Source organism: Rutilus rutilus (genome assembly GCF_951802725.1).
Source record: "Rutilus rutilus genome assembly, chromosome: 23".
Lineage (NCBI taxonomy): Eukaryota > Metazoa > Chordata > Actinopteri > Cypriniformes > Leuciscidae > Rutilus > Rutilus rutilus.
Window position 1 is genome coordinate 27,745,287 of NC_140233.1, and position 13,736 is coordinate 27,759,022.

Below are 13,736 nucleotides of genomic sequence, written 5' to 3' on the forward strand. Positions count from 1 at the left end.
CGCTTCCGTCGGCCATCAGCCACTTGCGGCACGAGTCCCGGAGCTGCTGGGCCATGATGAAGGGTCGGCCAGACTCCTCGAGGTCCAATGTCCTGAACCTCTGGCGATGTTGTTCCGGAGTCCGGCCAACCCGCTGTAGAATGGCCCGCTTGAGGTCCTGATAGACCAGGAGATTCTGGACTGGCAGTTGGTGTGCGGCTACCTGCGCCTCTCCGGAGAGCAGGGGTATCAGCCGCATTGGCCAGTCCGTAGAGGGCCATCCCCGGTCCTCAGCCGACCTCTCAAATAGCTCTAGGAAAGCTTCCGGATCGTCTTCCGGGCCCATCTTATTGAGAGGTATCGGCGAGGACGAGTCTTTGTATGTTGGGGGGACGGCCCTAACCTCCCGGTCTATCCAGCTCCGGAACAGCTCGCGGTCTTCATGCTGGCCTCGGAGGAGCGCCTCGAACCGTTTGTCCTGCTCCTCCTTTATGGCCAGCAGATGTTGATGGTGTTCTTGGTGAAGACCAGCGAGTGATTGAATGATGTCCGCAAATGGCGTACCTGGCGGAGTCTGCATGGCGGCGGCGATCTTCTTCCCTCCCGGGTTTCGGCACCAGTGTGATGAGGTTCGTCACAAATATGCACGGAAGGAAGAAGACAGGGGTCGGCGTAACTGAAACACTCACTTTATTAGTGCACAGACAGGACAAAACAAAAGGTGCGCACGTAGCGCCTTCACCGTGGCAAACACGGCAGTGACAAAAATAAACAATAAAGACAACGTCCATTCAGCAACAACACAGGTGAGGTTCCAGTCCAAACTCTCTCTCCCATCTCCTCCCAAATGCCGGCTTATATCCGGTCTCTCCACGCCAATCACTGCAATCAGACACAGGTGATCATCATTTTGCACTTGACCTACTTACTCACCGATCGGCCCCCTCCTTTCTCTCCTGCTACAGACTTCGCAAAACCACGCCCCCCTCGCCACAATGGTTTTCTGCTGCAGTTCTGCAGAATTAAAATGCTTTAAGAAACTATATTATGGTGGAAAAAGAGGGTGAAATACTAATGTAACTTGTACCTTTGGACTGTTAAACAGAGAAGGATCACAAGAGATTTTATCTTAACTTTGTGAGAAGAGCAGCATTTTACTAAAAAGTATAATAAGACTTTGACTTTTCCAGACATACTGTACAGTACAAACATGCAGACAAACCTCATTCCTACACCTTTACTACTAAACCAGTCAAAGCCCCAGACCCGGAAAACACAACTAAAGCTCATCTCACACGTATTTGTATGCTTTAACTTTGAGTCACCTCTGAGCCGTCTGGATGTGTCTGAAGAAGACCTGTGAGAGCAACTCTCTCAGATGGACTAGATTAAATCTCAGTGCCTGTAGACAAACCCAATTAAAACATACAATGAGGGCAAGTTATTAGGGACTTTCTCATTTTGGAATAAATTGGGTCCAATGAAATTGGAACAAACCCCAAAAAACTTGAGTTTAAAGAATACAAGCTTATCCACTTTGATGTGACAAGCTTTGCTTTATAGCCCATTATAGCCCGAAGACATTATGGAACTTCACGACTGTCCTCATTGATACTATAATACCCGTCCTCTAAACCAATATGGGGTCTGGAAAACTGGCAATCAGTGCATTTCACAATGATAATGAGTTACCACGTAAACTTGTTCAATAGACTCCCACTATATAAATTGCAAATGTAGTAGAAAGCAATTCAAACAAACCAAAATCTGCATGAAAAGGTAACGTCACTAATGACGGTCAAAACAGAACTTATAATAAAGGGAGGAGATTCCTCTCTTGGCACCGTGACTGTAAACCTGAATGAGTCCTAATGAGGAAGCAGACTGTAATAAAGTGATTTGTGTCCCATCTGTCAGTATTGGCAGAGCCATGTGTTTACACACAGGACACCCCTGAGACCGTCTAAATAATATGCAGAGTGACATATAAACACACTTTAAACAAATCGAATAAATGTGACAAACTCTAACACTAACATCATAGATTAAATAAATGGCTTTAGTTAATTGGATTCACATCAAAGAAAATGTGGTGGACCAGCACATTAGCACGCATTTTAGATAACCTAATGAAGCTTCATGTAATATGAAGTCAAATATAATGTTTATTATGACTGAACTTACCTGACTACATTTTGTTAAACCGACAAAAGTCATTTTCAGGGTTGGATCAGGTAGAAATCCTTCAGGTAACAACTACTGGCATTCAATAAAAAAAATAAAAAGTCAACACACTAAAATTAAAAACTAAATTTCATTCAAAATTCATAACCTGCTGCTGTTCACTGGAGTTTTTCAGCCACTTTGAATAAAAAATAAAATAAAAAAAAAGATGGAAAAGAAATAATGTAGTAAATGTTGAGATCAACATTAACTAATATTAATAAATTAGTCACGTTAACTAATGTTAACAACCGAAACCTTATTGTAAGCGTCACCATATGTCATAACTGTCACCTTATGTTATTTTTTTTCATAAAAGTAATATTTTGACTTGAATAAAACCTGTCAATTTGCCACATGAAGCACATTTTAGACTATTATTACAGCTTTTTTTAATTTAATCTATTTTTATTTGTGTTATTTAATCTATAGTGAAGAAGTAGTTCAAGGCAATATCCTCTTCTCTTTGCCTCAACTACCGTATATAAATCACGCCAGTTCACTAATGAACGCAAAGAAATCACAACCTTATTAAAAGTATGGGGTGGGGTTATAGAGCCTTAAAATTTGGGCTGATCCCTGTGTGAACTATAGACTCAACCTCAGGTTCCTCCAGAAGGAGTATTATTGTCTGTAAATGTCACGTTCAATAAAAACGTAATTTAAAAGACTAATCGAGTCCAAGAGTAAGTTCTCTGTGTGACAGTGAACACAAACTCCCACTGTTCCCACGCTGACTGACTGAGGTTCCTCTAAGCGCACATCTCTGAAGGTATGTGCGACGATCCCATCTAGATCTACCGGAGAGCATTCAAAGATGAAGGTTTAATCTTACACAACAAGCCGTTTCATAATACTGAGTGTCTCATACCTTTCTTTTCCGGCGTCGCACAGAGGCTCCCTGAGAGCAGAAAGGTAAAAATCAATCCCAGCTCAGTTGGTCCTGCCATTTCTTATGTTTCAAACCTCTCAGACTTCACTCCGTGGTTTGAAGAGCTCTTCTTTCGGGGGGTTCTAAATGTCCATAGACTTGGCTGTAAACTTTGACAGCTCCTCCTCCGCGCTCGCGCCCTCAGTAGCAGTTTTAACATTAAGTGACATGGCATCTGACGCACAGAAGCCAATGGCACATGTCACTATGCGTATTGGCACATCCGGTGGCACATCCGGTCTTCATTGGCATGTGCCATTGGATAGTGTGCATGTGTCACTGACATTATTGGCATGTGCCAGTGGTGGATAGTGGCATGTGTCACTGCACTGACATCGCAACACACTGACACTGACATGTCACCTGACTGACACCGAGTCGCGGAACATGTCACCGTGTTGCGACACCTCCAGTAGTGACTAAAAGATTAATTAAACACCTATAGCCTACTGACGTAATTGTGGCACAAAATCCTAAATAAATAGCCTAATTTTATGATTTTTAAAATATCAATTAAACGAATTAAAGTGCATTAATATTTTTTCAAACGTGTTATTTGTGTCACGTCTTTATTTGATTGGTACAGTATGTGTCACTGTATGTTTTGTAATACCAGAGCTACTTTACGATGTTTATCTCGCAAAGTCACAAACTGCCCATTCTAGGAAAGACACGAAAAAAATCTATCATGGGTTACTACGAATACAGTCGCGTCCGTTACTGTAAACCTTTATTTTTGCGTGATGCTGCAGAGACGCACGCCAGTAGGTGTCAATATAAGTGAGTGTAACACTGGCCAGCGCATCTGTGGCTTTAGGCTAATATTTCAAAAATAATTGTATCGAATTATGTATGTAGGCTACACATTAACTTAGCGATATTATAAATCATATTTTTTGACAGCATAAAGCAAATTGTTATGCAAGTGGCATATGACGCAATCCATTGGCACATCTCACGTTTTAGTGACACATGCCAATATCCACTGGTGGTAGCCTACATGCCAGTTGGCCTGTGTCACTAAAACTGACATGTCTCTTTATCTTGTGGCACCTCCAGTAGTGACACCTGCAGCTGTCTGCCAGAGTATAATGTAGATTATGTAACATATGCACACATAGTTAATTTGTACAACACAAATTATTTTATTTATTGAATAATTCCATAATGTTAAGGTAGGTCCTGTTTGTTGAATTTTCAAAATGCACTGAGCTGTTTTTTGCACTTGTATAGCCTAAATAGAGAATATACCCAGCTAACAATTTAACGTTCTGGGAACGTTCTGGGAACGTTAGTTTTTGGTTCCCAGAACGTTCCCAGAACGTTCCCAAGAACGTTCCCTATTGGTTAGCCAGGAAAGTTTTCTTTACGTTAATAGAACGTTCCCTATAGGTTAGGGGAACGTTCCCGGAACGTTGCCGAAAGGTTCCCAGAACGTTCCCGAAAGGTTCTCGTAACGTTCCCGGAAGGTTAGGGGAACGTTCCCGGAACGTTGCCGAAAGGTTCCCAGAACGTTCCCGGAAGGTTCTCGGAACGTTCTCCTAACGTCTACACATCCTGATATGCCTGTACACAAATTATAGGTCTACAAACATATTCTACATTGTTTATTGTTCAAACACTTAAGAATCCTATGAATATATTATTACAATAAATTGAATTTACAGAAACTATCATTAATAAGTAAATCAATCAGTTTGTATTAAATAAATAAATCAGCACACAATCCATGTTTTTGTTGATTCATTGTTTAATTATCAACCTAAAATAAGTCATTAAAAACAGCGTTAGCAAAATGTATTCAGGAACAGTAATTTACATTTAATATTTCAAACATGAAAATATTTCAATAAATAAAACTGCACAAACATTTTAATTAAAACTATCTTTTGCAAACTGTAGCCTATAACTTTGGCTAAAAAGTTGAAAAAGTATTTATTTATATACAATCTACATGAATGTGCCAATCTTCACACCGCTCAAAACATTTAAACTCCCAACACCATCTGCAAATTTAACAAGAAAATAAAAAGACAATGTGTTACATGGACACACAATCCCATGCCAAAATTCAAGCCCTGTAATGGCATTAATATTCATCTGGAGCAAATGAAAAGAGTGAGGTGGGATTGTGTGTCACAAGCTGTAGGAGATATGAGAGCACGAGCGCTGCTGGTATCATGTATTTATTCAGATATTTCAGCATCAATGTGTATAGAAAAATTTATATATTTCAAAACACTACATTGCATTTATTTATATTGCACTATTTATTATTTCAGACTACAAATCAAAAAAGGAATGTTTAATATAGGGGTAAGGATACCCATTAAGCCTCTCTGAAGTCTAATAAAAAACAGAGAAAATAATATTTAAGTCTAGTGAACTCTGAGTCTCTGACCTGCGAATTCGCTCTACCTTTTATGTATAAGTCTCACCTCCAATGAAGAATTTGAAAACCTGTAACTGCTGTGTTGTTTATGAGAAAGAAAGTGAAAAAAAGTTTGAAACTGCTATCAATTTTTTTTTAATCTCTGTGACTTTACACCTACAAATTCCACTGTCACAGGTGCTCAGTTTTGCTATAATGAAACCCTCACAGAACATGGTAATAATCAGCCATCCATGCAAAAGCAAAGGTCGGTGTAGTTTACAGGTGCATCTGTCCAGGCCAACGTCTGATGCCTTGATGCCTTCCGCTGGAACCTGAAATAAAAAAAATAGTACAGTTCAAAATCTATCATACATACATCTCATCTGGTATCACAAATTATCATTCCAGGTTCACTTTAAGATATGCTCAATATTAGTGCTGCACGATATTGAAAAATTTAGAGTTTATTTAGAGATATCAGCCGTATGGTTTAGTGCATGCGCTAACGGCTCCAGGTTTGTATCTGGTAAATTACCCCACTAATAATGCCCAGAATGGTACCAAACTACTACAGTAGTACAAACAGGTTCTGTACTCATTAAACGAGGCATTGGAAAGTTTGTAAGTACATCAGGAGTTTATTTAAATAACACTTGCCTGACGGCGAATGCTACTGCTGATGTTGACGTCACTTTATGAGTACAGAACCTATTTGTACTACTCATTTTCCCCCGACATAGAGCAGACCGGCACACAACAAAAACTGCTGTTCGGATGTTCCCTTTTCTGATATTTTAGCCTTCGTGACATTTTAATTAAAACAGAAGTAAGAATTTTAGTGTAATAAGCAAAAATTAACAGTAAACTCAGAGATCACCTACCGCTGCAGATGTGTACGGAAGTGAAAAGCGGAAATGCTTAGACCTCTTTCCGGTTCAACCGCTGGGCGCTCCGCATAACCCCTATTGGGGGGATTTTGTAGAGGAGTGAACCTGCATAGAAAATTACAATAGATAACAAGCATAGATAAATACAACAGAAGAAAAACACAGTTGAAATAAGCAGTGCATTATGTTTTTCAGTTAAATCTAACTTATCAGGTACAGAAATTGATTTATCAAAATATAAAATAAGTCTTCAGTGTAAAAATAAAATAACTATAAAATGAATGTATCTTTGCTAAAGCTACAAGTCATTTTCTCTTTTGATGTTTGATCACCATTGGCGACACAAACAGCTGCGGGTACATTAGGCTGCTGTCCCTTTAAGACGAATGCGCAGAACTTATATAAATGACACGCATCCGTTTTCTTTCTGTTTAAAACACAAGACAAGAGGAAACTCGCCATTTTGACTTCATTTTGCGTGCACATGTCTGTAAAAAAAAAAAGTGAAAGAGAACTGAATTCGGCTAAACTCACCTTCTTCATCTACTGACTGTGGATGGCATCAAGGTCTTGTCCTGAAGAATACAGGGCCAAACAATAGGGATTTTATCTCATCTGGTAAAAAGAGCAAAGCCATAACTTTAAGAACTCTACTGATATATTTACCCCCTGATATTGCATTGGGGATATCAATTCAAACATTTTTAAAGGCTAAGAGTATGAGCCACAGCTGCCCAAGATATCAAGGGGTTGCAAATTAGTCATGGCTATAAACCTGTATGCATGGCATCTACTTTGTATTTTTTATAAAGCAATGTTCTATGCATTTGTCCCTGTCAAATAAACATTAAATAAATAAATCTGTGAAAAATAACTGCCTAAAGTTGTCGACCCCCTGAACCGCATTTAAAAGTACAAAGAATTTCAGTATTGATCAATAAAAAAAATACATAAATACCTTTGAGTTGGACAGTATGGTGTCAGTCTCATTGGCCAACATAATTCAAAACAGACCTAAAGAAATAAAATAAAATATAGTAATCATCAGGATATCATGTTATCATAATAGTTAAATGAATTATTATAACTATGACCATTATAATATTGTATTTGTCGCCTATTATTTAGCTGATTATTTAGCTTACAGGCTTCTCAAGGACAATCTCACTGAAAAAACTTGGGGTTAATGATTTTAAAATGTGAGACTTATTTCAAAAGCATAAATCTTACAGACCCCAAACCTTTGAACAGCAGTGCACTGCATGTTTGAGGTGGTTTTGCTTACTAGTCATATGGTTCATAGAGATTTTCTTGGACAGGGAGTGCAGCAGGCCATCACAGCATGATGATCTAGGAACATAACATGCTGTTATGCTGTTTGTGATAGGTTTATTACAAGGAACCAAGCTAGAACAGAGGTGAAATACATAAAAGATAAATATAAACAAATCTTAAGATAATATTTTGTGAAATAAATGCATATGGAATTATGATCATGATTAAACAATAACTCACCCCTTGTTGTAGAGTTTTATTTTTTCTCTCGCTATTCTGAAATCACATTTTAGCAATATTGGTAAGTGACGTCACTGATTAAGTTAACAATACAGTGCATTCTTTTAGGTTAGCCTAAATAAATTAGCTTACTTCCCATTGACAAATTACCAGCAAAACTATCAAAAACTGTTATCTACACTAAATATGTGTTTAAAAACCCAAACTTTCATAATAGTAGGGAGGTTAAGCCCAAAAAATAGGCCTTTGACTTCAAGTCATGATGCAAAGGTCGTCTTTGGTATGGAAGTACCTTAGGGTCATACAAATAAATTTATCCTAAGACACAAGTGAGATCACACTTTGTATCAGAAATAAACAGGTTTTTTCAAAAATGGCCGCCAATGCGCCGAAAATACTCTAGAGCCCATATCTTTGCTTTTGTTATCACTATAATGACAAATTTGGTGTCAAAGTGTACATTTTTGGGGTCAAGGAATCCAATAAAATTGGTTTCAAGTTTAATAAAACTAAAATTTTCCCCATACCATGACAATTGGGGGTAAATATGCACATTTCACATAAAAATTGTGTCATCAGAGTGACTTTACTTATCTTTTCCTTCAAAAACTTTAATTTTGTATTTAAGCAGTGCAGCTACTTCTGTACATTACATTTGTCCTAAGTAGCATGAGATTTCGACCAGTCAGTTGTAGCCTATAGCAAATCAGTTCCTGCAACAACACATCCCATCTGCACCAGGAGCTGTGACAGCTGTTGAAGGTCAGAGGTGACAGGTTAACACTTTGAGGTTCGTATGACTTCCTCATTAAATAGAAAAATGCTTTTAATGTTAGATAACTAGTAACTAGCTAGCTAGTAACTAGTTAGTTTCATTATAACTAGGTCGCTAGTAACTAGTTAGCTTCATCATAACTAGCTAGTGACTAGTTAGTGTCATTTTTATTGAAGCAAGCACATAGCCTACATGTTGCTAGCTAGTTAGCTAGCTTCATTATTTGATATTTTTTTACTTTTGCGAATGCTTGTTAATGCTCATATTATCTCTCTTATGATGTTAAAGCAACTTCATTTCTTTTTTCAGATTAGCCATAATGGAATGCCGTGACTGGAGTTTATGCTTCCTATGTCAGTCCGCCCTAAAGATTGAAAAAAGATCCCTCTTAAACCGAGGACCGTGACGTCGCACGGTATGGCGCAGCCGGGGCCCCACCCTGGAGCCAGGCCCGGGGTTGGGGCTCGTATGCGAGCGCCTGGTGGCCGGGCCTCCCCCCACGGGGTCCGGCCGGGTTCAACCCGAAGGAGCGACGTGGGGCCGCCTTCCCATGGGCTCACCACCTGCAGGAGGGACCGTAAGGGGGTCAGTGCTGAGAGGATCGGGCGGCAGTCGAAGGCGGGGGCCTCGACAACCCGATCCCTGGACACGGAAGCTAGCTCTAGGGACGTGGAACGTCACCTCACTGGCGGGGAAGGAGCCTGAGATTGTGCGTGAGGTTGAGAGGTTCCGACTAGAGATAGTCGGGATCACCTCAACGCACGGCTTGGGCTCTGGAACCACACTCCTCGAGAGAGGATGGACTCTTCACCACTCTGGAGTTGCCCATGGTGAGAGGTGGCGGGCTGGTGTAGGTTTGCTTATAGACCCCCAGCTCAGCCGCCATGTGTTGGAGTTCACCCCGGTGAACGAGAGGGTCGTTTCCCTGCGCATTCGGGTCGGGGATAGGTCTCTCACTGTCGTGTGTGCCTACGGGCCAAACGGCAGTGCAGAGTACCCGGCCTTCTTTGGGTCTCTGGGAGGGGTGCTGGAAAGTGCTCCAACTGGGGACTCCTTCGTTCTACTGGGGGACTTCAATGCCCACGTGGGCAGTGGCAGTGACACCTGGAGTGGCGTGATTGGGAGGAACGGCCCCCCTGATCTGAACCCGAGCAGTGTTCAGTTATTGGACTTCTGTGCTAGTTACAGTTTGTCCATAACGAACACCATGTTCAAGCATAAGGGTGTCCATCAGTGCACGTGGCACCAGGACACCCTAGGCCGTAGGTCGATGATCGACTTTGTGGTCGTTTCATCTGACCTGCGGCCGTATGTCTTGGACACTCCAAGAGAGGGTAAAGAGAGGGGTGGAGCTGTCAACTGATCACCACCTGGTGGTGAGTTGGATCCGATGGCGGGGGAGGAAGCTGGACAGACTCGACAGACCCAAGCGTACTGTGAGGGTCTGCTGGGAACGTTTGACCGAGTCTCCTGTCAGAGAGATCTTCAACTACCACCTCCGGTGGAGCTTCGACCGGATCCCGAGGGAGGCTGGAGATATTGAGTCCGAGTGGACCATGTTCTCCACCTCCATTGTCGAAGCGGCCGCTCGGAGCTGTGGCCGTAAGGTCTCAGGTGCCTGTCGAGGCGGCAATCCCCGAACCTGGTGGTGGACACCGGAAGTAAGGGATGCCGTCAAGCTGAAGAAGGAGTCCTATCGGGCCTGGTTGGCTTGCGGGACTCCCGGTGCATTTTGGACTCCGGCAGGGCTGCCCTTTGTCGCCGGTTCTGTTCATAATTTTTATGGACAGAATTTCTAGGCGCAGCCAGGGGCCGGAGGGTGTCAGGTTTGGTGACAACACGATTTCGTCTCTGCTCTTTGCAGATGATGTTGTCGTGTTGGCCTCATCAAACCAGGACCTTCAGCATGCACTGGGACGGTTTGCAGCCGAGTGTGAAGCGGCTGGGATGAGAATCAACACCTCCAAATCCGAGGCCAGAAAAGGGTGACTTGGTGGAGAGTTCCTGCCTCAAGTGGAGGAGTTTAAGTATCTTGGGGTTTTGTTCACGAGTGAGGGAAGGATGGAACGGGAGATTGACAGACGGATCGGTGCAGCTTTTGCAGTAATGCGGTCGATGTACTGGTCTGTCATGGTGAAGAAAGAGCTGAGCCGCAAGGCGAAGCTCTCGATTTACCGGTCAATCTACGTTCCTATTCTCACCTATGGTCATGAGCTTTTGGTCATGACCGAAAGGACAAGATCCTAGATACAGGCGGCCGAAATGAGCTTTCTCCGCAGGGTGGCTGGGCGATCCCTTAGAGATAGGGTGAGAAGCTCGGTCACTCGGGTGGAGCTCAGAGTAGAGCAGCTGCTCCTCCACATCGAGAGGGGTCAGCTGAGGTGGCTCGGGCATCTGTTCCGGATGCCTCCTGGACACCTTCCCGGGAAGGTGTTCCGGGCGCGTCCCACTGGGAGGAGACCCACGGGAAGACCTAGGACAGACTATGGAGACACTATGTCTCCCGGCTGGCCTGGGAACGCCTCTGTGTCCCCCCGGAAGAGCTGGAGGAAGTGTCTAGGGAGAGGGAAGTCTGGGCATCTCTGCTTAGACTGCTGCCCCTGCGACCCGGCCCCGGATAAGCGGAAGAAGATGGATGGATGGATGGATAGATCCCTCTTCATCATTCAAACTGAGAAACAATCCTGAAAGATTGCAATCATGTTACAAAGAAGCTTTAGATAACATCCAGGAGCTGAAGGCATTAGGGGATCTGCCTGAGTTTATAGTGGACATTAGTGGTGGTAGTCAGGATGTAGTTCAGCTGATGATTCAAAATCCTATGGTGTGGCACAAAAGCTGCAGAAATGCGATTGATAAACAAAAAGTTGAGAGAGCAAGAAAAAGAAAAAAGCATGAAGAGTCTGTGAGTCCAGTAAAAACATGGCGCATGAGTGACAAGTCCACCACACTCGCTTTACCCAGACCTTCAACATCATCATGTGAACCATTTGATAAACTGTGTCTCTTCTGTGGTGAAGTGGGCAAAAAAAAGGAACTGAGGAGGGCTGCCACCCTTGGCTTGGATAGAAAAGTGAAAGAATGTGCTCAGGTGGTGGGTGACAGGCATCTATTGGCTGAACTAGCTGCTGGTGACATGGTTGTTTATCATCGTCCATGCCTGACTAGGCTCTATAGAAAAGCAGAAACTGTTGGATGTGACTCAACTGAAAGTAATGCAACTCAGGTCATCAGAGCACATGTCCTCAATGAGTTGCTCGAATACATCGAGGACTATCGTTGCTCAGGGGAATCACTGGCAATGTCTGACTTGACAGCCCTCTATGACGAGCGCATTGCTGATCTTGGATTTCCAAACATCAAATGCAACACCACACGCCTTCGGAAGGATATTGAACGCCTGATTCCTGACATCAGATCAGTACAAATAAATCGTGTCTGGTCCATTGTATTTGATGATGACCTGAGCAAAGCTGTTGCTAACATGAAAAACAACACTTCTACCGATGTCTCCATCATCTTCAAAGCAGCCAAAATCCTTCGGCAAGAGTATCTCCCCATGAAGCATGCTTTTACAGGTGCCTTCTCAACTTCCTGTGAAGCTGATTCTATCCCTCCCATGCTGAGATCGTTCTTACACATGCTTCTTGATGGATCAGGTATTGATCAGCCACCTCCTGGACCTGAGAAGCTCCAGGCTGCAACATCCATTGGGCAGCAAATAATTTTCAACTCTGTAAGATGCAGATCCAAGAAACATGGCAGTGTTCCTCGTCACATAAGAGAGAGGGAAACACCAGCTTCGCTATATCTGGCAATGAAACTACACCAGCAAAGTGGTAGTAGATATCTGGTGGAGGCCATGCATAAAAGAGGAATGTGTGTCATATGACCACTTGAAAACATTTAGCATAGATATAGCGAATTCAGTGATCAGTCACTAGGAGCAGATTGGTGTCGTGGTCCCACCTCAGGCAGTCCACTGAATAAAACGGCCGATTTTGTCAAATAGGGTGTCAAATTTCGTTCAACCTACCCTCCATTAGATGGCAGACATGTCATACTTCATCCGCGACTCAAAAAAACGTCATGCTTCTATACAAAATCTTCGAGCTAGAGTGCATTGAATCAGTGCGAACAAAAGCGGAGCTAGTGTGCGAGTGAGCCATTTTATCAGAGCAATATTGTCAACGTCAGCGAGTATTTGCATTAGATTATTATTATTATTATTATTATTATTATTATATCTAATGGCATCCATAAAGCTTACCCACAATGAAGTGTTGGGTCTTCTATTTGTGGACCCTGATTATGAAGGGGAATATCTGCCTGATTCTGAAAGTGAAAGTATAGCTCTACACCAAGCACAAACGGTGAATCCTTTGCCCAATTTAGATGGTCCTTTACCCAATGTCAGTGGTGGGAACAATGTTTCTCGGGGTCGGAGTGTTCATCGCGAAGTTAGCAGGCGTGTTAGTGTTGTGGGGAACGAGGCGGGAGATTTTTACTGTGTGTGCCTCTCCACAATCGTGGCGACAGTATTGTGGTGGAGACTTTGTTTGTCTAATGCCACTGGGTATGTTAGACGAGGTCGAAGTATTCATAGGACAGTTAGGGGGCAACGTGGAGGCAGGGTGGGGAGTCGCAATGACAATGACAGTAGTCCGAGCTGTCCACACTCGGCGCGTGTGCGAGGCAGATCTGGCCGCGCTGCTCCCAGCAGGAGCAGAGACGGTGTGACACTGGGCAGAGGGGCTATTATGCATAGTCTATCGCAAGCTGATGGGAATGCCGGCTTTTGAGTACTTGGCCAATGAGGATGATTTACTATATGTAGTAAATAGAAAATCTCTACAGCAAAAGGCCAACCGCTACTTGCATTCGGTTTGTTTCTACCATTTATTAGTAATGATTTACACAGTTTGTTTACTACTTACTATTTAGCTGAGCATTCAATATTGTGCAATATAGCATACAGAAGGTGAGGGACATTTTGGGGGGAAAGAAGTGCTGCATTTGATCATTTTATCATTTAAACGTGACTTTTCATGA

General features: G+C 42.7%; 1 protein-coding gene and 1 long non-coding RNA gene across 3 annotated transcripts in view; both read right to left on the reverse strand.

The window, feature by feature from the left end:
* Window positions 1–13,736, reverse strand: part of LOC311283110 (uncharacterized protein) — a 790,474-nt gene that overhangs the window by 272,680 nt on the left and 504,058 nt on the right. The window lies entirely within an intron of this gene.
* LOC311282864 lies at window positions 5,534–8,105 on the reverse strand. Of its 2 annotated transcripts, none has more exons than XR_014625986.1 (6): window positions 7,910–8,105; window positions 7,680–7,744; window positions 7,353–7,408; window positions 6,929–6,969; window positions 6,389–6,499; window positions 5,534–5,839 (listed from the first exon to the last, which is right to left on the reverse strand). It is a non-coding gene; the product is annotated as an uncharacterized lncRNA (long non-coding RNA). The 2 variants fall into 2 exon arrangements; XR_014625987.1 differs by having other exon boundaries at window positions 6,929–7,009.